We start from the raw sequence: 22,990 nt of genomic DNA on the forward strand, positions 1-22,990 counted from the left end.
TTTCATAACCAAACTCTAGCTCTTAAAAATTTGGGCTGACTCCTAAAGTGTTTTATATTTTTGTCCACCCGTGCCTTATACTCAGTGCTGGTCTGGTCACTGCTCTCAAGTAAATAATAATATGTACTTTATTCCTCTCACAAAATCATAATATAAATAATTCATTATAAATGCTTGTAATTTAGCAGTGCTTATTGCTCTGAAAACAAAATATGTCAACAACACAACTAATGAATATGTCTAATCTCCTGGGGGACATTATGTGTGTTTGCTACACAGAAAGATACATTAGAGTTGTGTCATCATCAAGTAATACGTTCTCTCCACAGTTTCCTCCCTAGGTTGATCTTGTTTGGTGATGACCTGCCCTCAACTTACCTTTTATTACAATAGACATATGGCAGGCAGTGTTTTGTAATTGTGTTACTTATGTCCTATACAATAAAATCAGTAGTAGAGAAATGCAACATTCTGCAAAAGTTTGTAATCCAAATGAAATTTCCCATTTGTTGGCAAATAAATGTTGTGAGGTACAGTTGAAAATATTTGCACAACTGGGTTCATGTGACCTTATTCTTTTATACAACACGTTTCATGCATTTAGAGTAAGTGTGAAACTCATGCAAAAAATTCACAAACAAAAATTAAGGAGGGAAAAAAATGCAAAAAATTGAAAATCAAATTTAACCAAAGAAAATTACGGAATGGAATAAGGAATATCCACCAAAAGTAATACTTCTAATAATAAAGTGGGTGCAAGTGTCTAAGGTAGAAAACCCTAGACATAGCAAGGATACCAGTAAAAAGACCAAAACAGACACTGCATACGAATGCATATAAAGCACAATATTGTATTGAAAAGATATGAATGTAGAATACAAAAATAGAAAATAAATGGCCATTACTTAAGCAATATTACATACAAAGTTGCAATATGTCCTTGGGGTAAGGACAGGCATAACGGTTTTAGATGGCATCTGATGAAAGTGCTGTACCCTGAAATGTTATGCCTGTCCCCACCCCAAGGGACTGCTCCTGACCCAGTGAGTACTCTTTGTTCCAGAACCCCCCATGCCCCTTTAAGGAAGCCACTCTGAGCCCCAGAACACACATGGTCCTGAGACCGCCTCCTTCAAACCCCTAACATTCCTCCAAACTACCCACCTGGGAATAAACTGACCAGTCTGCACCCCTACAGCTATGACAAACATAACAACAACCATCACATTTCAAAACACCGTCTCAGTTCGCAATACCCATATTTTTGCACTTTCCTTTATTCCAGTCAAAGAAAGTTCAATCCGCGCTCTTGCTTCCTAGTGTTGCAGAAATTAATTCTTCTCCCTCCTCTTGCTGCTCCTATGGCTTGAAGTGTATCCCCTCACTCCAAAAAACGAACTCCGGTGGAAGACCCCGCCGGCGAACAGAATGACCAAGAAAAGAAGCACAGGAGCGCACCAAGGTAAGGAAAAATTGTAAATGTAATAAACAATAAGGCAATAAAATAACTTACATGTAAGTAAGAATAAATGAGTATCCAGGTCAGCAAAATGTTCAACAGCTCTGCATCATCATCAGTCAGACAGGGGGGCAGTTTCAGTTCCGTTTATGTGGAGATCCCGCGCGCTGGGACTCACTCTATGGCACTTGCTGCAGGAATCGCCTTTGCATGTATGCAGGTAGTGGCGTGGTATCCAAAGCTAATGCACATGTGTGGAAGGAAAGCCCCCTGAAGGCGTCTGTGGATGTCGGTTACGATGGAAAATCGTGCCAGTAAGGGTTCACAACGGTGTAAACTGGTCCCTAAAGATGGAATAGGGAAGCTAGTTGCACAGTTCACTCGCGACGCGTTTCGTATAGTTAATATACTTCATGCCTGTGCTTCTTTTCTTGGTCTTTCCTTTATTCCATCTATAATTATTATTTCCTCTTAAAAAAATGTTTTTTTAAATCTAATTTGTTAAACAAAATGCAACATATACAATACAGCACTTAATAATACAATAAAAATACCCCTCAACTCTTAACCTCCAAAAGGAATAGGTGAGCAGGGACCTTTTGGGAAGGTGAACAGGAAGAGAAAGAGGTAGGCACCAGGCAACCGCCTCTTAAATAACCTATCCCCTCCCTTCTCCTCTTCCTCCCCTCATCCTTAACCCTTTCCTCCAGGGCCACTCAGGCCAAGGGTTATGTCACCCCTCCCTTACTGGTCAGGCTTTTCTTTATGCAGTTCAGCTTACTTATGAATACATGTTGATTAATCAGCAACATACATCAATTTATTTAGGAGCTTCTACTAATTATTGCCATAGAGTTATAAGGATGTAGAGATACATTCTACTGTTTTATAGAATTCAAAAGTGATGTTGCTCCCGCAAAGAACAGTGCTTATCTTTAAAATGTACAAACTTTACCAATAACTCACAATGGACAAACAGTAATGGTTGTACTTTCTCCATTAGAGCATTTATCTTCTTTGAAGTTGAGGTAATCATTTGGAACTGAACTACAGAGCAGATCTGATAAATTAAGAAAGCCAAAGTTTTTGCTTAAGGGAAGCTGAATCTGCCAGAATATATTAGTAACATCACTTAAAACATGGATTAAATATAATAATAAAGTACGTAGCTGTAAGCAAATAAAAATATGCTAGTGCAAAACCATGCACAAAAATCTTTAATTTTAATCATGGCCTCCGATGAAAATCCAATTTCTCTTCATTTATAACCTAAAAATCCTCCATTTGCTGTTTATGTGTAAGAAATGGTACAGGGTAGAATGACCCAGGATTGACCAAACAGTTCTATTCTTATTGTATACAAAATGTAATGTCGTTTTTGATTTGGAAAATGTCTCAGAGAAAGACAACCAAAATGGCATGAGCCTGCTGCTATGTATATTGTAGGAGTATAAATGTGACCCGATATTGTGACACTATGCACGCATGAGTGCATTGCAAATGCATTCACATTAGCGTTAGGATACTGACCAGAATTGCTGATGTATTAACCTTGCCAGGCCTGTCTATATTTGGAGAAATTGGCCTTTCCATTGCTGGCTTGAGAACAAAATATGCTTCATTGTATCAAATAGCATGTAGGATCAAGGCCCATATTGAGTAAGTGGTGCTATTCCATCAGATATCTGCTAGCACTTGAAGATGTATTTACAAGGTTGGTCCCAGAGGGGCCAGAAAGAACCCATATAATGCACTCGCTGTGGAAAAATCTGTATGAAGGACAAATGGTCCAAAAGAGTCAAAAATATCTACAAGGGGGTATTACTAACAATAAGCTGCTACTAAACGTGGACATATCCACAACTTGTCCACTAGGGGCTAAAATACAAAATAATTTTTTTTGTGTCAAACAATACAGATAGTGGGCTATATACAGTGAACAAGGTTAAAATAATCCATGGGGTGGCGACTATAGTAAAGGATAGTGCTAGGTGATATACTCAGATAGATAGGGAATATATATATATCTCAATCAAATGATTAGGTGCACAAAGTGTATCAATGGGAACTAGAATGCAATGCCAAATTCTGCCACACTATTAACTATACACAATAGTCACAAATAGGGGAAAAGAGGAAAAGAAAAAGCACAGGCGCAACTAATGTTATGACAACTAGAGATATCCAGATCAGAGTAATGGGGACATAACAGAATAATACATTGTACATGAGAGAACCAAGTTAACGATGAATCTGAAATGAAAAGAGAAGCAGATATGGTGATTATTTCTGTGGTGCAGCATTTCTGGCTGTGTGCCAACTTTTGTTCCTGTGGATGTACTCTGCGCTTTGCACGCCTGGACCAACACCCTGCAAGTTTGAAAACTTATCAACACTCTGCGTCTGACGTCACGGCGTCAGATAATGAGAAAACGTATATAAGCTATAAGGTGTCTTCTGGTGCCAGAAGGGTTCTTACGGAATAGCACAACTTAGTAGATGTAGGCCTTAGTGTCTTAGGGGCCTATTCAATGAAGTACGATAATGCAGATTCAGCACTACCGCATGGAAAGCCCCATTGACTTTTCATGCGCTAGTGCCAAATCGTCACTAGTGCACTTTATTGAATAAGCCCATTCATTTGTGGAGACCTATAACTTTTTCGCCACTCACAAATAACTGGGTTTTGGTCTATTTATTTATCGATGTCATTTGGAGAAGTCTAAAAATGATATATAATAAACAGGAACTGATAATTTATCAGTGCATGAGGTAATCAAAATGACCACTATTGGATTTAGCAGACTGCGTTCCCTTTTTGCCCCGGGATTTCCCTTCACTTTTATTTGGAGATCCCCACCCCAGTGATGAGGATTCAGAGGTTCTACTACCCTGATTAGGTAAGAGAAAAACAATTTGAGGTGAGATTGCTGCTTTAACAACAGTGCTACACTAGTGTTTTCTGTGTAACAATAATGCTACAATAGTGGATATTTCATTACTGAAATGACTCGGCGATATGTTTCTTGTTCAGTATGTGAATGAACATATGAAGCACGTGTAGTTTTAGTCCTACATGGATATCTATATATATGCAAGAAACATTGAATTAAAAAATGTAATGTGGCAAGGATTCTTTGTTTGATTAATATTTTTTGCATACATCAGTCTCAGGTGCTTATTTCATATAGTCCAAAGCAGCCATTTGATTGGCCAAAAAATGCCTATTTAAGTCAATTGGGTTTATTGATTGCTGGAGCTTTTCAATTACTGTAAAATGTATTGCTGTTTTAGTAGAGATGAATAATGAGGACCCTTATCACACACTTTCACCTGTAGTAAATCTATGCTGTTACCCTTGAAACAGGTACTGAAAAAGCTGCTCCTTTTTAAGCTTGTGTTGCTGTGCTCTACGAATAGTAGTTTTCTACTTTAAATGTGCACCATACGCGTTGTGACAAACGGCTTACTCAGGGGGCTCCGCCGTCTGTCCGTGTCTGCTAGAACACAGTCTTTTAGGGTAAAAAAACGATGAGGCGTAATGTACGGTTCCTTTAAGCAGGCTTCTGCCTGGTTTATTCAGTCCCAGGCACTGAGACTGCCACACTGAATACAAATGCAAAACAAAACCCTGCTCATCTGAGCAATAACACAGGTTCACCCTGACTAGGGTTGGGCAGCTTGCCCGCTATCCAACAAACAAAATAAGGAACTTTACAAGTTAAAAAAGGAACAGAATGATTTACCGTGTTTGGGGAAAGGCTTTCCCCTTTCTGCTTCCAGCAGAATTCCTGCCTCCAGGCTCTTGGGGGGAGTGGAGAGGAATCAGGAAACATCTATAAATACCTGTTTCCAAATTAGCAGGACAGGTGACAAATCAGGCAGCAGACACACTCTGGTCTGGATCCCTCATCCCTCAGTTCTAGCACCTGCGAAACTGTGGGATTGGAGTACATCCATTCTGTGGCTGCACTTTCCAGCCTAAACAGGATAGAAGCTGTCCTGGGAGCCCTATATATCGAATTTATTACCATTTCCTGATTTCTGTCCCATATCTCCCCCCCCAGCTCAGACCTAGAAGGGTGAGCGACCATGGATATCAGGGAGTGCATCTTTGACAACCCGTCAGCATTGCCATGTTTCAGACCTGACCTGTGCTCCACAGCAAAATTAAAGGGTTGTAGGCTTAGGACCCATCTGGTCACCCTAGCATTCTTCTCTCTGTTTTGGCACATCCAGGTGAGGGGTGTGTGATCTGTGACCAACCAGAATTTTCTCCCCAATAGATAGTATTTGAGGGACTCCGAAGCCTATTTTATTACGAGACACTCTTTCTCGATTACAGAGTAATTTTTCTCCTGGAGATTTAGTTTCCTACATAAATAAAGACAAATTGGAGAAATTCAAGACCACAGTCTATCTACACATGAGCGGTCGCCCAACCAACATTTCTCCAAGGACATACTGGTAAATAATCCAAGAAGTCACAACGAACACCAGAATAACATCCAAGGATCTGGAGGCCGCTCTGGCAATGGCTAATGTGAGTGTTCATTACTCAACTATCAGAAATAAACTGAATAAGAATGGTGTTCATGGAAGGGTAACCAGGAGGAAACCACTGCTCTCTAAAAGGAACATTGCTGCAGTCGGAAGTTCGCCAAAGAACACATAGATGATCTTCAAGACTTCTTGAACAATGTTCTCTGGATAGACGAGTCAAAGGTGGAACTTTTGGCCTCAATTAGAAACGTTAAGTTTGGCGAAAACCAAACACTGTGTTCAAACAGAAGAACCTCATCCCAATCGTAAAGCATGGTGGTGGGAGTGTGATGGTTTGGGGCTGCGTTGCTGCCTTGGGACCTGGACTGCTTGTCATCATTAACACAACCATGAATTCTACATTGTTTCAGAAGATTTTAGAGGAGAATGTCAGGCCTTCCGTCTGTGAGCTGAAGCTGAAACAAAAGTGGGTCATGCAGAAAGACAATGATCCTAACCATGCAAACAGATTTACAAAAGAATGGCTACAGAAGAAGAAATTGCGCGTTTTAGAATGGCATAGTCAAAGTCTGGACCTAAACCCCATTGAAATGTAGTGGCAGGACCTGAAGTGAACTGTTGAAAATGTATCATGTTTACAGTATGTGTCATTTGTTTGATCGGGTTATCTTTATCTATTATTAGGACTTAACTCAAAATCTAATAATATTTTAAGTTTGAAATATGTGAAAATCCTAAGGGGTTCACAAACTTTTTATCGCCACTGTTTAGGTATGTGTGTCTGTAAATGTATGTGTGTGTGTGTGCGTGTATGTATTATATAAAAATATAAAACGTATTAATTACCTTTTAAATAATTGTTTCATAGTTACAGTTGATGAGGTTGAAAAAAAGACATACGTCTATCAAGTTCAAACTATGCTAAATTTAGATAACAGATACTTTATCCTATATTTGTACTTACAGTATATTGATCCAGAGGAATCCAGCCTTCCTTCGTTCTTCTATTTTTGGCTGTGCTGCGCCTGTACCTCCTGTGGGAGGGTTTCCTTTGATCCAGAGGAAAGCAAACAAAAAAAACCCACTGAAATATCATCTAATAATATCTCATAAGGGGAAAAATAAATTCCTTCCTGACTCCAAATACTGTATTGTCAATCGGATTACTCCCTGGATCAACATCCTTCCCATTTTTAATTATTTGGTATATCCCGATATACCTTTCCTTTCTAGAGATATCTTAAACCTTTTTTTGAAGATATTGTATCTGCCAATACAGTCTCCATGCCTAATAAACTACACATTTTAACTGCCCTTTCTATAAAGAACCCTTTGTTGCTAGTGAAATCTCCTTTCTCCAACCTTAAGGGATGACACCAAGTCTTTTGTACTGCCCTTGGGATGAATAGTTCTTTTGAAAACTCCTTGTACTGTTCCCGAATATATTTGTACATAGTTATCATATCCCCTCTTAGACTTTGCTTTTTTAATGTAAACAAATCTAATTCAGTTAGCATTTCCTCATAAGTCAGATTCCTGAGGTTTCGTTTTATTTTTTTCTTAGGCTCATATGCCTCAATAAGGTGTGTTATTTTTCTATTTTATGCCTCCAGTTCTTGCTTTTTTTTTGCTTTGCTCCTTGTTCATCCTTTCTATTTTGGCACACTGAAAGGGTCCTATATTTTCTTTTCTATTTTTTTGTTTGTTATTAAGTTACTTAAAGAACTTTTATGGGTTGATCTTACTTTTGCAATCCTTTGTTATTTTTTGTTAATTTGATTGCCCTTTTGAAACTTTTGTTACATTCCTTATAATTCCAATATGATGCCTCCGTCCCTTCTGGCTTCTAGAATTGAAACGCCTGCCTCTTCTTTTCCATTTTCTCCCCAGCTGTTTCTTTAGCCACATTAGTTTAGACTTGTTTCTTTTATGATTATTACCCAAGGATATACACTGATAAATGTGTTTTTCTAACAATGTTTTAAACTGCCCATTTATCTTCCATATTTTTCCCTGCAAAAACATCATCCCAATTTGTTCCTTGTAGATTATTCCTCAATATATAAAACTGCCTTTCTAAAATGAAAAGTCTTTGTTGAACCCATGTAATATGGTTTTTGATCAATTATTTCAAATAGGACCATGATATGATCACTCTTTCCCACATGTTCCTGGACTTAGAATATTTGTTATTACTTCTACATTGTTTGATATTACCAAATCCAGTATTCAACATTTTATCTTTCAATGTTCTTGCATTTGCAAGTATGCATTTAAGTTTTTTTCCAGTCTGTACTATTTACTTATCTGCTCCTTCCTTTCTACTCCAATTACATTTAGATATTAAAAGTTTTCTAGTATTATTTGTATTTAATACGGATGTCTCCCTGCTTGCCAAACTCCCACTTGCCCCCATTCTAACTTAATGACCCCTTGCTATTTCCTCATTCCTATCTATTCTATTTAGTTCATTATTTGTTTCTTCTCCCTCCGACCTAGTTTAAAATCTCCTCCAACCTTTTTAACATCCTCCCCCTAGCACAGAAGACCCCTCTTCTTTGAGATGCAAGCACCCCTACCATGAAAATAGCACCTACCAAAAAACCCTCCCTCCACCTCTTTCCTAGCCATGTATTAACCTCCCTAATCTCTGACTGTCTCCCTGGGGTAGCGCATGGCACTGGTAGTATTTCAGAAAATACTACCTTGTAGGTCCTTGCCATAAGCTTGTGGCTTACTGTAGATCCCTGAAATTATTTTTTTTAGAACCCTCCATCTTTCTCTAACCTTGTAATTAGTGCCAACGTGTACCAAGACCGCCAGGTCAGTCCCATCCCCTCGCAAAAATCTGTCTACCCGATCTGCAATGTGCCGAACCCAAGCACCCGGGAGAAAACAAACTATACGGTTCATGCGGTCATGGCAACAGATTTCCCTATCTACCTTCCTAATAATGGAGTCCCCTACCACCACAATCTTTCTAGGTCTCTGAGTATCCAGAGTCCCCCCTGTGCTGGAGGAACTATTCCCCTGGCTGCTAGAGGAATCAGTCTCCTCCAGCCTTGCCATTCCTGCCCTAACACTCCCAATATCTTTACTCAATCTGGCACATCTATTGGGATGGGTCAGCTCAGAACTGGCCTCCCTCTTCTTCTCCTCCCTGCTTCCCTTCTATCTCTTACCCAGCTACTTAAGGATTCCTCACTCACAGCTCCACGCTCTGCACCATTAATCCCAGCCAGGGCCTGATCAGTCAGCACTAAACTCCTTTCAAGATTGTCAATGTCCCTCAATATTGCAAGTTTCCTCTTCAGATCAGCAATCTCTGACTCTAAAGAGACCACCCGCTCACACCTCTCACAGCGGTATGCTCCTTGGAACAGCTGCTCCAACTGCACATACTGCTGCGGCTGATTTTATTCTAACACATCGCCGTTTTTTCCCTGGCTTTTTCCTGGAATGCGACGCACATCACCGGGAGCATGCCGCATTCATTTTGCGTTCCCAGCCACGGGTCATGCGCGGTTGACGCGCGGTTGATGCGTTTATTGAGTGGTTCGGATTTAATAGGTTGCAATTCTTCGCGTGTCCACCAGATGGCAGATATTCATGAATTGTAATGCGCATGCGCTTCAGTAATGTGTCGACTTGCAGGTGTTTCGTTTAAAAAAGATACCACAGTGTGCTATTGTAACTTGGCCTTGAGACTGAAGGAAGAGGTTGCAAAAATGTATCAATTTAGGCTTTTCATATTAAAGAAAGACAAAGACCAGTTTCGGTTACAGTATTCTCCAGAGAGCCGTCGCCATGAGTGTTAAAGTGCAGGCTGTTTTCCAAAAACCCGACAGAAGTTAGGCGTATTTGATATGGGCCGCGATTAATGCAACAGATGATAAGATGGCAACAGTTGTTCAAATTTATCAGTATTTTATCGAGAACTATGACTTTTACAAATTTTTGCCAGCTCCTCATACGTGGAAGCGTGCAATAAGGAAAAGGTTATGTAGCGATCCCTGTTTTTATCGTATTGAGCCACAATTTGTTGGAGGGTATTGATGTGTATCACCGGCTTTTTCCTGTATCTATGATTATGCAGGCGGCAAAAGGCGAAGGGTCGTGTTAAAACCAACTAAGAAACGACAGTCGCTGCCAAGCAATGCACAAGCAACGGCTTCCAATGATGGTTCCACCGTCAGTGACAACCCTTGCTGTCTATCCAGCAAGCCTGAGCCGGATTTCGCGTGCAGTTTCAAGCAAGCTTGCATGTACCTAAGCGATTTCCAGCCTCATCAGCTGACTACAGGTGGACTAGTCCCACTGCAAACTATCGACGTGGATGATCAAGAACACTGGACTGGCAGTGGCCCAGCACCGGCGCCAGCTGAATGGGAAATTCTATGGTGAGTATTGTTGCCGTATTATTTTCTGTGTTTTTTTTTATTTTGACAATACAGTATTAATATCGGTGCGATTCTCCTATAAGCAATATCATTGGCTGAGCGGCTTCTACAGTACTGTGCTGCAGATACTGAACAATTGGTGTAACGCTAGATGCATGCGCATTGGAACCTTCTTGAAACGCATACAGTATGCGTGTCATTACATCAACGGTAGGTGCATGTGAACAGGAGACGCCCCCCGAGAAAATTATTGGTGGAACTGACTGGGAACTTCTTTAGGGGATTGACCATTACAGTAAAACTTTCTTTATGTTTTTCCTCAGAAAAGAAAACGGCTAATGGAGGGATTTCGATGGATAATATCGCTGCACATTGCTGAATCGGATTTAAAAACCCATGTACCGGAGTCTACAGTTTAGTGGCCGTTGTTATTGATTAGGATAGAATACTGTACCTGAAACAGTATGCTGATGTTTTCCGGCCGTACAGTATACAATACTTTTTTATATACAGTATACTGTGTAATAAACCCGAAAAAATAAAAACTATGCATTTATTCTACAGTACATTACAGTATGCGTCCTCTATTTTTTTTTAATACTCTTATACTGAGCATGCCTACAGTATACAGTACAGTATGCCTGGACAGTAGTGTACATTCTAGAAACACTGTATTTTGTTACAGTAGCAAAGGAGCCAATGGAACAATGTAAAACAAATCAACATGTTCTTTTTTTTTTTTTTTTTTCAACTTTCATTTTTTATTTGTGGATATCAGGTATACAGAGACACACCTCCCATAGGCGTACATTACAGATAGTCCACTTTTAACAACCGTCAACAATGACAGCATCAGACGAACGACATAAAGGGAAGCAGGACAAGACATACTGGACTCACTGGACTGGGGGGAGGGCACAGAGGGTGGGAGGGGGAGGAGGGGGGGGGTGCTTTTGCGGAATTCTGGAGAAGGGTCCCTGCGAACCGAGGCGACTGCTTCTTGGCGCTGCTGACCTTACTGCTTACTGTAACTGCTGGATGGCTCTAACTAGTGTAACCCTACATCAATGTCCTGTCTGTCACATCCAAGGAGAACGCATTTGTGATTATTAATGCAAAATTGTAGCGGCTTCCACCCCTGGGATGTTGGTTTGGTCTAGCCACGGGCTCCAGACTTTTAGAAATTTGGTGCCAGAGTCGTTGACCCAACTCGTCAACTGTTCCATCTGGCAAACTTGCCAAATTCGGTTCCTAATTTTGGGGATAGTTAGAATCTCATTCTGCTTCCACAATGCTGCGATCTCACACCGGGTGGCGGTCGCGAAGTGCATGACCAGTTTGTGTGTCGTTCTAGACATGTCCTGAGGCCGCCTGCCCACAAGGAACAGCCACGGGTCCAGGGGGATCTCTAATTCGAGAATCCCTTGCAAGTCTCGAATTGCTTCCCAAATCGGGGCCACTCTTGGGCAAGACCACAGCATGTGTTTAAGGCCAGCCAATTCCCCGCACTGTTTTGGGCAGAGCGGCGAATAACCTCTGACAAATTTAGCTAATTTCACTGGGGTATGGTACCACCGCATTAGGACCTTATATGCGTTCTCCTTCAACGTGACACATATTGAGCTCTTTGCGGCAGCTTGCAATATGTGTTCCCATTCGTCGTCCTCTAAACTATCCCCTAGATCTGTCTCCCATTGTCGCATGTATCGCAGTCGGGGGCGGTCTATATGAGCCGGACAGACTACCTCCCTGTACATCTGAGATGTCAGTCCCCGTGTGTCCGTTGGTCTGGAACACAGCTGTTCGAAAGTAGTTCGTGCAGGACGAACGGGAAATTTGTTATAAAATGCCCTGACCTGGAGGAATCTAAATAATTCTGAATTTGGGAAATTTGATACTTCTTTAAGCCAATCGAATGTCTTGATAGATCTCTTACCCCCCAGGTCCTTTAATCGGTTGTACCCTGCCTGCGTCCACTTTACAAATTTATCGCTCAGCAACCCCGGAGCAAAATCCGGATTGCCCCATAGGGGGGTCATTAATGTGTGGGGGGTGGTTAAGTTAGCTTTAAATTTAGATGTCTCCCAGACCGCTAAAGAGTTCGCCACTGTGCAGAGCGGCGTTCCAATGCCTTTTTTGCATCGTTTTGGTAGCCAGATCAAATTATGAAGTGCAACTGGCGCACAACATTCTCCCTCCAATTCTGTCCATCTTCTATTGGTGGGGTCCGCATGCCACAAAATGATTTGGGTCAATTGTGCCGCTTTATAGTACGCCATCAAGCAAGGTACCGATAATCCTCCTTTTACCACTGGTTTTGTCAGTAGACTTTTTTTGCAATTCGTGGGCGTTTTTTATTCCAAATAAATTGTATGATGTGAGCTTGAAGGGCTTGGATCTCTGATTTGATTACCAGGATTGGTAGGGTTTGAAACAGATATAATAGCTTGGGCAGCAGATTCATCTTTACGCTGTTAATCCTGCCGAACCAAGATATCCCGTAACCCGCCCAAACCCTGAGATCCTCCTTTAACTTCTTCATCATCTTGGGGAAATTTGCCTTATACAAGGTATTGTAGTCCCTGGTGATATATACCCCTAAATATTTGATTGCGGAGGTTTGCCATTGAAAATTAAAGTTAAGTTCCAATAGTTTTTCAGTTGGTTTTGGCAAGTTGATATTGAGCGCCTCTGACTTAGCCTGGTTAATTTTGAACCCTGAGACCATGCCAAAGGTGCCCAGGATCTCAAAGACATTGGGCAGGGACGTCAACGGTTTAGAGATAGTTAGGATCACATCGTCTGCATATAACGCAGCTTTGTGATGTTGCTCCCCCACTTGGATTCCTGTTATATTGGGGCTTAGTCTGATGTGGGCTGCGAGGGGTTCAATACAGAGGGCAAAAAGTAATGGAGACAGCGGGCAACCCTGACGGGTCCCACTGCGTATATTGAATAGTTCTGAAGGGAAACCCTGATGTCTTACTCTAGCTGTGGGTCCTGCGTATAGTGCCATTATTGCCTCTAGAAGGCTGCCCCCGAACCCAAATACTCCCAGCGTCTCTCGTAGGTAGGACCAATCAATACGATCGAATGCCTTTTCGGCGTCCAGGCTCAACACCATTGACGGTATGCTTTTCTTTTTCGCCAAATCTATCAGGTCAATTATCCGCCTGGTGTTATCTGCTGCCTGTCTGCCTGCGATAAAGCCTACTTGATCCGGGTGGATCAAGCCCGGAAGGACACTACCCACCCTGTTTGCTAACAGTTTGGAGAAGATTTTTAAGTCCGAATTAATCAGGGAGATTGGCCGGTAGCTCTTGCAGTCTGCCCGGTCCTTACCGGGTTTGTGGATCACTGAGATAGACGCCTGGAGCATCTGGGTCGGGAAGGGCTCTCCCTCCAGGATCCCGTTGAATAATTTCAATAGTTGTGGGGCTAGCATTTTACAGAATTTTTTGTAGTACAAATTGGAGTAGCCATCAGGGCCTGGGGCCTTAGCTGGTTTGAGGGACTTAATTACCTCCGTTATCTCTTCCAGGGTGAAGTCACCCTGTAGGGCCGCCTTCTCAACCCTGCCCAGGGTCGGGAGCTGTGCCTCAGACAGAAACCTCTTTAATGTAGCTGATGTTTTTTGGTTGTGGGTGACCTTATCTCCATCATATAGTGTAGCATAGTATTTTCGAAAAGCTTCCACTATTTGTCTCGGATCGGAGGTAAGGTCACCCCGCTGAATTTTAATTGCCGCTATCCGGAAATTTGGGAGCTTGTTTCGGAGCTTATTGGCTAGTAAGGTATCTGGCTTGTTGGCTTTTTCGTAAAATCTGCGCTTGGACCAGGCTAACTCCCTCTCGGCCTGGGAAGATAACACTAGATTAAGGGCCGCCTTAGTATCTATCAATTCTTGCCACGTGTGCTGGTTTTTATCCACGGAGTGCTGTGCAGTGAGGAGTGTTAGTTTCACCTGCAGCTCTTTTATTTTAGTTGCTTTCTCCCGCTTCCGCTTACCAGCTATGTTCATAAGAAATCCTCTGAGAGTAGCATTAGGGGCTTCCCAGAGTGTGGCTTGCGATTGTACGCTTCCTATGTTTTCTCTAAAGAAATCCTTTATCCGGTCCCGTATCGCCCTTTTGGTAGCGGAGGCCTTGAGAAGAAGCTCGTTGAGCTTCCAGTTTGCTCCGGGTCTGTCTAGCCCTGTCAACGTGCACCTCAGCTCGATAGGCACGTGGTCGGACCACGAGATCTCGTGGATCTCTGTATGGCCTACCACTGGAACCACTCTGTTTGATACTAGGAAGTAGTCTATGCGGCTATATCTGTCGTGGGGGTGCGAGTAAAAAGTGTATTCCCTGGCAGCTGGATGTTGTTCTCTCCACATATCCGTCAACTGACAAACCTGGAGGCCGTCACGTATTGTTAGTAGGTCCTGTCTGTGGGCCATGTTAGGTTGGGTGCATCTGTCCAAGTCGGGGTCCAGTGTCCGATTTAGATCTCCCGCAAGGAAGATACTGCCTTTGGCCAATTTATGTAGTTTAGCAAAAAACTGCTCAAAGAAAGCAGGGTTTTGCTCACAAGGAGCGTAAACGGACGTTAATGTGATTTGCTGGCCTTGTATAGTGCCTGTCAAGATCAAGAATCTACCCTGTAAGTCAGCATGTTGTTTCTCTATGGTAAAGGCGAGCCTATTATGTATAATAATTGCCACACCCCTTTTTTTGACATCTGCGGATGCAAGATAATATGTTCTATAACGTTTATCAAGGAACTTTGGGTGGTTTAGACGGGAAAAATGCGTTTCTTGTAGGAAGATAATGTCGGCTTTCCGCCGATTATAGTCCCTAAAAGCAATTCTCCGTTTAGTAGGACTATTAAACCCCTTCACGTTATGGGAAATCATTGTGATATCGTTACTCATCTGAGCTGTGTGTTGTGGGTGCGCTGTGTAACGGCCGATGTCCCTGGTGGGTTCTTTGCGCCTGCTGGTTCTGTCTCCGGCCATCTTCTCGCATCTTCCCTTCCAGTGTCGACGGAGCTATACCGGTGGCTGAGGGGAGAGGGGGACTGACACACAAGGGGGGTGGGGAGGGGAACATATACACACACAAAAAAACAGAAATTAGAACAATGGTCACACGACTTAGGTACCAGTACCGCAGTCCTGTGATCCTAGCCCTTGGGTAAACGGCGGGGGAGCTCTTCCGCCCTCCCTCTTGGCGTCCCTCCCATGCCGCCTCCCCCTCCCAAGGGGCTTTGTCGGTAACCACTAGCCTAATCCTGGCTAGCCCCGACTTGGAGTACATGCGGAGGTCAAGGCAGGTTTATAACCCCCTGCCCCTCTCCGGTTAGCTGACAGAAGCTATAGACAGAACGAGTAACTTCAACTATAACTTTAACAGTACCCCTAAGTTGCATCTTGCCCCCAGTCTCGGGCGCTGCCCCCTACTTTTCTCCCCTGTTTCCTCCCCAGATCTATTAGGGCTCCTTACTACTATTCAGCAACCGCAGCTCCCTCATCTCCTTCTTTTGTGACCTTCACTACAGGTTTGCGCTACTGCCCTCCTTTTGATATCCTCCTTGCCCATGGAAGGGCCCCAAAGCCCGCTCCCCTTCTCCACCAACCTCCCTTCTTGTTGCTTCGTTTCCCCGTCTACCTTTATCCTCTGCCGTCCGTGGGCTCCTCCTCTCTTTTCTCCTTTACAACCCTATTCCTTCCTTAACTTACCACTTCCTTCTACCTACTACACTTTCTGCAATTTCCTTTCTCCCTTTTCTTACTAGACCTTCTCAACTACTTCCCCCGCTCCTTCGCTCTCTCTGCATTTCTCCCTTCCTCTGCCTCGCTCTTGTCCCCTGCTCTGTATACACGTCCTCCTGCTTTTCCCGCTACATGCTTTCGCCATTCTTGTCTTTCCTCTCCGCTACTAATCACATCCCCCTTCTATCGTATTACTTCCACCGATCCTGCTCCTACCCTTCCCCCCCCCCTTATCAGTCTCCTGCGAATCTATCAACCCTTCGTCTGCCACTTACTCCCTGCCCTCGTAGCCCTCTCCCATCTAACTATATTGGTCGGCGCAGCCTGCAGCTGCTCCTTCCCTCCCTGCTGTCCCCATGTCTCTGTGCCAGTCTCTCTCCCTATTCATGGGGCTATAGGCGGGCTGTCTCTCAGCATCAGTGCTGCGTTCTCCTGACGTCTGCTGCGTCCGTGCGCCTGTGATTGCCGCTCTCACGTGGCTGTCTCCTCAGGGGCTGTGATGGCATCCGTGCGCCGTCACCCTGTATTGGCCTCGTAATTCCGCCCTTCGCAAGATGGCCGCCACTGATCCCACCCCTTCCGGTGACGGTGTTCCTCCTCCGCCATCTTGGATTGGGCTGACCTTCAAGGCAGACGCAGCCGAAGCCGCTCCTCCAGCTCGATCTGATTTCCCGCCTGGTGAGGGATTCCCGCCTTCTCCTCATCCGCCTTCTGCGTTTCACGCTGGGGGACCCTCCATCGCCGTTCTGGCCGCCATGACTGGACCACGAGGTGAGTAACAAGTCTTATTGATTTTTTCCTTTTCAGGGTACCTTGCAGCTTTGCTTTTACCCCGGTGACGGTCCTTACTAGTTTCTCTAGCGCGGGGGGGCCCTGGCATACAGAGTTTAACGGTGCAAACGCCGAGGCTGATGCAGCTTAAACGGGGTAACAAGAAAAACCTTTTTATTGTAACTTTGCAACTTAGGGGTTTTGATTTAACCTGGTAGGGTGGTAGTGTCCGCCTCATGCGGTCTCTCCTCTGGGTGGGCTTCCCACTGTGGTCCACGCTGGACCCATCACTGGGGGATCTGGTTCTGCAGTTGTGGCGCCGGGAGCAGGCCCCAGCCCCAGCTTCTGAAGGAATTTATTCCCCTCCTCAGGGGCTTTTAGATGAATAGGGCGGCCATTGCGGATCACCATGAGACCGAAGGGAAAGGTCCAACGGTATCTGACCGCCTTCTCCCGCAGTACCCTGGTGATGGGCCACAGGTCTCTTCGGCGAGCCAGCGTGATGGGCGAAATGTCCTGAAACACAACGATTTTAGCTCCTTCAAACTCCATGACAGGCGTATTTCTAGATTTCTGCAGGATCTCTTCCCGGGTGCAGTAGTAGGGTAAACGCACTATGATGTCCCTGGGTAGCTCATTGGGTTGGGGCCTAGAATGCAGCGCACGATGACACCGGTCCATTAGTAGTTTATCCTTAGGGGCCTCCGGGCAAACGTGCTCCAACCACCGCCCCACGAACTCCTCGCAGTCCACTATATCTTCTGGGACCCCGCGGAGACGCACATTGTTACGGCGATCCCTATTCTCTGCGTCCTCTTGCCGGTCGCGGAGTTCATTTATCTGGGACTGCAGATCTGCTGTTACTTTAGAGCTTTTTTGAATGGCTTTAGAGTTCTTGTCGACCCGCACTTCTAGTTCTTGTGTCCGGGTCCCCAGGCCCCCCACTTCTTTAGCTAAGGCTCTTATTTCGACTTGTAATACGTCCTTTAAGTCCTGATATAGCCTTTCAATGTCACATCGCCTGACCGGCAGGAGCCCCTGGTCGTCCGGGTTTCCCTCACCCTCCGACTCGGAGCCTGTTCTTGATGCGGGGGCCATTGCTGTCGCTGCCCTGCGGGCTCTCCCTTCGCCAAAATATTCTGGCAACCCCCGTTTTCCGGGGGTCTTCGTCGACTTCTTCGACATCCTGGGGTCTCCGTGCAGCCTGTGAGATATTTTCCTTCATATTTGGTGCACTATTATGTTCTATCTGCTTGTTTCTGTTGGAGAGGGGCACAGAGCTATAGGATTATGCATCCATGCTCTCCAACCTCGCGCATGCGCTCCTCTCAACATGTTCTTTTATTGGTGGAGTAAGTACAAAAACATTTATTTACAAATACTGTAAAATGTAGAAACATTTTAAGTGCACAGCAATTCAAAACATCAACAGGTGTATGGTTACTGCTACAGTAGTGAAAACATTTATGTACAGAAAGTAAAAACATTTACAGTCAGTCAGTATGGTTTACAGTCACATGTTATAAAAACAAATTCTTTATTCATAAAATATACAAAACGCAACATCTCCTTTATTAAAGAACGGCAAGTCAAAACATACAGAATACAGTGGGATGTGTGCAAAACAGTCAGTCAAGCCTGCACTAGTACAGTCCTCGAGGGCAGCAAACAGGCCCGGTTTTCAGGGTAACCTTTGAAAACCGTGCCTGTTTGCGGCCCTCTGGGACTGGAATGGTGCATGTCCTGTGTGTGTGTACAAGCAAGTTAAAACATTTCTGTAAAAATCCTTTATTTAAGTACAGCAGGTCAAAACATGTACAGTTCAGCACAACAGTATGGTCTTACAGTACCCGTGATTAAACCAGAGAGTCCACCACATTGTCCGTCCATGGCCGATTCCTTGCATGGCGCAAAAAACGCCATTAATGCAGTCTCGAACGCCTTTCATTACAGGATCTATAATTGTATAAAAGCGCTGCATTTCATCCAGAATGTTCTTTCTTAAATTGGCAGGAAGTGCCTTTTTTACGCGATTTCCTTCGTAGTTCACTCTGAAGGCCCAGTCGCAGTACAATGAGTAGGGCACATAGTGCTTAAAAAGTAACAAGGCATACTTGTGGGGTGCACCAGCACCCATCACCCTATACTTCTCCGTGAGCGCCGGCGGCAGATCGCACAGGGTGATGTCGGGCACCATATCAATGCGAGCGAATGTAGGTCTTTTGGGAGCGGGTGTGCTTGAGGTGACGGGCGATGGTAGGTTGTCTGGGAGGAAGCTTTCCTCCAGTCTTAGTCGCCGTGTTGTCTCCTGGCGTGGTCTTGACGGGGTTGTCATGTCCTCCTCAACGGCATACATGTACACTACATCTTCTGGTGGAGGGGGTGCGCTTGGTGATGGAAGGGGGTCGAAGGTGCCATTCATCACATCCATGTCACCCTCCTGCTCCGGCGTCGGGGAAACAGGGGCATGAACACCGAGCAAATGATGTATACCCGCTATGTCAGCCTCCATCTTCTCCATCCGTCGATCCATCCGTTGATCCATATGTTGCATCCGTTGATCCATATCTAGCATCCGTTGATCCATATATAGCATCCGTTGATCCATATGTAGCACCCGTTGCCCCATATTTAGCATGGTCTCCAGAAGCAAATCTATCTTTGCCAGCACAATAGAGTTCCCGGGGATATCCACACTTATCCCATTCAGCATCCGGTCTAATGAGCTGCTTCTTGTGCATGGCGTGTGGACATCGGGGTGGATGGGTGCAACGGAGGATGAGATGGGGGTTCCATGGAGAGAAGCGGTGGCGGCGTCGAAGAAGGGTGGAGGAGGTGACCTTTGGATTTCCGGTCGAGAAGCAGAGTCGTCTAAGAGCAAAGGAGAAAGTGACCCGTGGATTTCAGAGGCGGCAGCGTCGTCGGATAGAACTGGAGAAGATGGCCTGTGGGTTTCCGGGAGGGCGGCGGCAGCATCGAGGACGAGGTGTGGAGAAGACGGGCTGAAGATTTCTGGGACATCGGCGGCAGAGTCGTCGAAGCATATGGGAGGAAGAGGTCCGCGGATTCGATGGGTTGGCTGCCAATCGTTTTGTGTCGAGAGTACATCACCGTATATCTTCTTGACATAATAAGGCTGACGTCTATGAAAACCCTTAGCCTTTGGGGTCAGCAGAAGGTTTTCTTTATTGGCCTTAGCCTGTCGCTTTTGCCTTGGCGTGGAAACGGCAACCGCCTTTCACTTTTTCTGCATGACAGGCACGGCAGAGGCGAGTGGGTTCCTGCGTCCATAGAATCGGGGTTGATCCATGGAAGCAGATGGCACAAAGCAGTATCTGGACAAGGGCATGTTCAGAAAAAGATCATCGAGTGGTGGGCTATGCAAAGTGTGTAACCTTTTATGCATGGCAACCAGGTACAGGTGTTAAAAGTGGGCGTACTCTAATGTGAGTCATTACCGTATAAATACACCATCCATTTTGTGGATTTACTGCACGTTGAATACACATTGACTAAACATCGAATATACATTCTTGTGTTTGTATTTCTTTCTACTCGCAGTAATGGTTATTAAAAAGATTTCCAAGGATCTGAGCATGCGAATTAAGGAGATGTACACGAGCGGACACCGAATTGCTGCTATTCAACGCTGGTTAGCTACTTCTGGCCTCGTTGTGCCAGCAACCACCGTGAGCTATCATGCACACGGAAAAAACAGAGAACGCAAAAGGGCACCAAGGGTAACTAACGCGTAAGTATATTTTATACAACTTAAATGTAAAAAAAAATTATGTAAAATATTGTACAGTATATATATTTTGTATATTTATATTACAACAGTATATATATTTATATTACAACAGTATATATATTTTGTATATTTATATTACAACAGTATATATATTTTGTATATTTATATTTATATTACAACAGTATATATATTTTGTATATTTATAATTATATTACAACAGTATATATATTTTGTATATTTATATTTATATTACAACAGTATATATATTTTGTTTATTTATATTACAACAGTATATATATATTTATATTTATATTACTACAGTATATATATTTTGTATATTTATATTACAACAGTATATATATTTTGTATATTTATATTACAACAGTATATATATTTTGTATATTTATATTACAACAGTATATATATTTTGTATATTTATATTTATATTACAACAGTATATATATTTTGTTTATTTATATTACAACAGTATATATATTTTGTATATTTATATTACAACAGTATATATATTTTGTATATTTATATTACAACAGTATATATATTTTTTATATTTATATTACAACAGTATATATATTTTTTATATTTATATTACAACAGTATATATATTTTGTATATTTATATTACAACAGTATATATATTTTGTATATTTATATTACAACAGTATATATATTTTGTATATTTATATTACAACAGTATATATATTTTGTTTATCTTACAACAGTATATATATTTTGTATATTTATATTACAACAGTATATATATTTTGTACAGTATATTAATAGAACAATATATTTTCTTTACATTATAGGGAGACAACTCTTCTGGTGGACAAAATGAGTGAGGAGAATGATGAGAAGAGTGTATTAAGGGTCAAATACACTCTGCAGGAAAAGCACAATCTGACTGTATCCGAGAGCAGCATAAAGAAGATGAGACGCAGCATTGGATGGAAATATGGACGTGTGAGGTTAGTACTGGACAGTACAGGAGGTAAAAGTGTTGTTTAGGAAACTGTACCGCTAAAATTATTTATTCCTTGTCATTACAGAGCGTACCCCATGATACGTGACGTTAACAAAATCAAAAGAGTGGTCCAGGCCCAGGCATGGATCGACAGTGGAGAAACTTTCCAGGATTGCATCTTCACTGACGAGTCTACTGTGTCGCTGGAGAGATTTGCAACCTTTGCATTCCACAAAAAAGGCCGCATAACTTAGAAGCCGCGGCCAAAACACCCCGTGAAGCTGCATGTGTGGGGTGCCATCTCTAGGCGTGGACCAGGATGCATTGTCATCTTTGAAGGTAAAATATATCAAATATAATGTAGCCTTATGCACTGTACTTTACTAGTGTAGCCTTACTGTATGCACTGTACTGTACTATTGTGCAGTTTTTTGAGTACTTTTCTTTTCTTGCTATAGGAATCATGAATAAAGCTTTCTTCCAAGACAATTTTTTTTTATCTTTTTGATAATTTTTTCTACTTTTTGCATTCTATATTGCGGACTGTATTTCTTTGTTATGGATGAAGAAGATAACTCCATACATCAATTGGCTCAACGAACATATACTTATGGAGCTGTTAACAATACTAAACGGGCTAAGAAAGCCTCTCATGTGTTTGGTGAGGAGAAAGAGCTGATATGTGAGGAACCCTCTGACTTAACTAATCATTTCGTGAGATTGGAGAAACTTCTTGTACAGGACATAAGACTCTGGTGGGATATCACGACATTAGAGAATTATATTAATACCAATAGGATCCCCAGAGGACTTCGAGTCAAGAAAGTACCTATGTTTGGCTTTGTTAATAGACAATTTGAGCATGATTGGATTAAGATTTTAGACCAATGCTCAGTAAGGTTGATGGAGCTCATTATACAGCAAAAAATACATGAAAAAGAATTGTTGAATGTTGAGATTTCTTCCTTTCAGAGCAAATTGAAACCATTTGAACAAAGAGAGCAGTTTATTAGAAATTATGTTACATTGTTGGAGAACTTAGAAACTATTGAGAACAGCATCAGTGATAAAAAGCAGGTTAAATACAAACGAGATAAGGCGGATTATGTCAGAGGCCAGGTTTACTGCTGGCAAAAACCACCTCAAAGAGAAGGGTCTAGCCCGAGATCATCTAGGAAATATTATGAGAAGGGATCAGATAATCGTACCCCAAATAAGTCTATACTTAAAAGTAGAAGGGTGGACACATCAAGTTTTGATTCTGATCAGTCCGAGGGGGATTCTAGACCGCATTCGGTGTCCTTTGACAGATCTGATGATTATGGGAGAGAATACACTGATACCCATAGAGAGTATACAGGTACCCATAG

This window comes from Ascaphus truei, chromosome 11 (assembly GCF_040206685.1).
Source record: "Ascaphus truei isolate aAscTru1 chromosome 11, aAscTru1.hap1, whole genome shotgun sequence".
Taxonomy (NCBI): domain Eukaryota; kingdom Metazoa; phylum Chordata; class Amphibia; order Anura; family Ascaphidae; genus Ascaphus; species Ascaphus truei.